At 39.3% G+C, this 3,464-nt stretch overlaps 1 pseudogene; it reads left to right on the forward strand.

Annotated features, from left to right (window-relative positions):
- The first annotated feature begins 262 nt into the window (after window positions 1-262).
- Window positions 263-2,975, forward strand: LOC116120952 (annotated as a pseudogene).
- Window positions 2,976-3,464: the final 489 nt, after the last annotated feature.

A 3,464-nucleotide genomic window follows, 5' to 3' on the forward strand; every position in this document is an offset into this window, starting at 1 on the left:
AAAACCAATCTTATTGCTCTTTGATTACTTGCTGGCTTGGCTTTGCATTAATTTCAAGTCTTCAACTACCCCATCAACTCTAGAGTCTAGACTTGAATTTGTTTTAGAAATATCCCCCAGATTTTAGATTACATATTTTGGTGGGATTAGATTTAATTAATGTTTAAAAGATTTTCACAGCTGTGGAAGTCAAGATAAGTACGAAGTTATTTTCAATCCTCAGTGGAAGCTGAGATCACGAAACTAGTATAAATAAAGTCGCACCCTTCAAGCAAGATACGTGACCGATTTCGATAGCAATAGCTAGATTTCATTAAGTTCACTCTGTCTGTTCTTCTTTTCCAACAATAATGGCGGTGACATTGCCAAAACTTGGTAGCTCTCTAGCTGTGCCTTGTGTCCAAGAGATAGCCAAGAAGCCACTCACCAGAGTTCCACAAAGATACGTGCGTCCCGATCAGGAAAATCCTTTCTTTTCTAATAACAATTCTGTTCTACAAGTCCCTGTTGTGGATATGCAAAGGTTACTTTCTGCAGATTTCATGGACTCGGAGCTCGACAAATTACACCAAGCATGCAAAGAATGGGGTTTCTTCCAGGTTTGTATACATTTATATTCGAGAGAATGAATGAATTATTATTGGCATTAATGGGAACTAAATCAATTTGTTGGGCGCAGTTGATAAATCATACGGTGGATATTTCTTTGGTGGAGAAAGTGAAATCGGAGATTGAGAAGTTCTTCACGTTGCCAATAGAAGAGAAGAAGAAGTATGGGCAACTTCCAGGAGATATTGAAGGATTTGGGAATGCGTTTGTTGTTTCTGAAGAGCAAAAGCTTGATTGGGGAGACATGTTCTATTTGACTACCCTCCCTATTTGAGAAACCGCACCTCTTTCCCAAGCTCCCTCTCTCCTTCAGGTTCAATTTTTTTTTTTTTTTTTTTAATTTTATTTCATGGAATGGATCCCTAGACAGTTATGTTGTAATATTGTTTTCACCATTTATAACAATATTACAACATAACTGTAATATTTTCTTCTCAAATATTTTCTTTCTTGTTCTTTTTTTGTCTGCGATAGAGGCATTTATCTACCACCATAAAGATGAAAATTGAAATGGCAGCACTTTAATGTTAAAGGAGGAGAGATTCTCTCATCCGCCCCATCCCATCAATCAAATGTTAATTTTTATTATACGATTAATTAAATAAAACTTCAAAATCTTGGTTTATTATTTCTGATAAATTTAAGTGACAGACCTATGGTAGTCCAAGGGTAAAGCGAACCAACGTGACCTTGCATGGTTTTAACCTATAGTCTCAGGCACTAAATAGAAACCCAGCCCAACCGGACCATTTTAACTGGTTAGGCTAAGACCCAGGCCCTTCATCGGTTTAACCGGCAAAGGTAGAAAACTAGCCCTCAAAATTATAAACCACCCTACTCCTTCCACTCACCCCCTCTCATATTCTGGCACTTTCTCCCTCATTCCAACAGATTCTGGTGCCTAAAGTCACCCCCGAACCCTCCATTGGCCTCACTGATGTCTCCCCACCAAAAACCTCAACACCCCGGACCTAGATTGCTCACCAATCGTCATCGACCACCCTTAGGGTTACGTGATTTTAATTTTTTCGGTTGTTCCCGACCCCAAAAATCACCCTCGACCCCTCCATTTGCCTCACCGACATCTCCCCATGAAAACCCCCATCATCTCGAAGTCTGATTGGCCACCGATTGTCACTTGTCTATAGGGGTGTTTTTGTTGGATTTCAAACCTAAAGGGACTGATGTGTATTTATCAGGGATGTGTTTGCAAGATTTTAAACCTATAGGATGGATGGGTTAAACCACCGGTCAAACCGTGACCCGGTCCCTACCTGAATTGTCACATGGGCCAGGTTCCTAATCATTGGGCCTAGGTTCGATTCTCCTGTATAGTTTTAACTTATAGTCCCAAGTTCGATTTTCCTTGAGCGCGAAGGTATGTAAGAACATATTAAATGTTGTGAGGATTATGTTTCTAGCATTAGGTAACAAGCTGGGCCCCAAAAAAATTAGGATTATGTGCTTGTCTGGTCTCGATTATCTGGCTCCATTCGGCATGTAGTCATGTCTTTGTTGACTTGAAGAATTTTTCTTCACGAGCAGAGAAACTTTGGAGGCTTATTCGGGTGAAGTAAAAAATCTGGCAATGAAAATTCTGAACCTGATGGCAAAAGCTCTAGGAATGGTAGCTAATGATATGAATGTGTTGTTTGAATAAGGATGGCAGTCAATGAGGATGAACTACTATCCTCCATGTCCACAACCAGAGGTTGCCATAGGCCTCAGTCCTCATTCTGACTCCGTCGGCCTCACCATCCTCCTCCAGATCAACGAGATGGAAGGCCTTCAAATCAAGAAAGATGGGATGTGGGTTCCTGTCAAACCTCTTTGTAATGCTTTTGTTGTCAACATCGGGGACAATTTGGAGGTATAATTTGCTTAAATTTGTAGAATATTATACATAATGGAATTTGATCTTGACTGTTTTTATGGATGATTTTGCAGATAGTGACGAATGGAATTTACCGAAGTATTGAGCATCGTGCAACAGTGAACTCCACAAAAGAGAGGCTCTCTATTGCAACATTTTACTGCCCCAAACTGGATGGAGACATGGGTCCAGCACCGAGCCTTATTACTCCAGAGACTCCAGCACTGTTTAGAAGAATTGGAGTTGAAGACTACTTCAAGGGATTATTTACACGCAAACTTGATGGAAAGGCATACATTGACGTGATGAGAATCGATAATCAAGAGGAGTAAAGTATGTTAATGTGAGAAATCTTTTAAGTATTTTATCATATGATAAATAAACACCAGAAAGTTTGTCAGCTTGTATGACAAAATTACTAATGTCAATTCAGACTTGTCTGATATATTAATAAATTGTCGAAATTCTGAGAGCCACCACAGCGCCAAGAACTCCATACATTTTTAAGCAAATAATTAGTTGCCTTACTTTGATGGCATGAAAGTAAACATGGACACTATTGATGCATTATTGGTTTAAGAGCAATGATGGATATCCTAGTTTGGGTCAGACGACAAACCTTTTGTTCTAGATAACTGCAAAATGAAATAATGCTTTTTCCAGAACAAGAATTAAGTGTGTGATGAAAATTAAATATGACGTTCCTCTACAATTTTTAGGCAGGAAATGTCAGTTGTAAACTCACTTTTTACAACTTGAACTGTCAAAAATGGTGGCTGTCAAAGGTGGCTATTAAAGATGGTGGCAGTCAAAGGTTGCTGTAAGAAATGGTGGCTGTCAAAGGTGGCTCTTAAAGATGGTGGCTGTCAAAGATAGTGGGAAGCATTAATTGCCAAGGAACCGCCACTGCACTTCTATAAAGAGGAGTGTAGGAACTCTCTAGAGGGTAGTTACTACTTTCTGAATTTTTCTCCTTCTTTTT

This window comes from Pistacia vera, unplaced genomic scaffold (assembly GCF_008641045.1).
Source record: "Pistacia vera cultivar Batoury unplaced genomic scaffold, PisVer_v2 Contig951, whole genome shotgun sequence".
NCBI classification, from domain to species: Eukaryota; Viridiplantae; Streptophyta; class Magnoliopsida; order Sapindales; family Anacardiaceae; genus Pistacia; species Pistacia vera.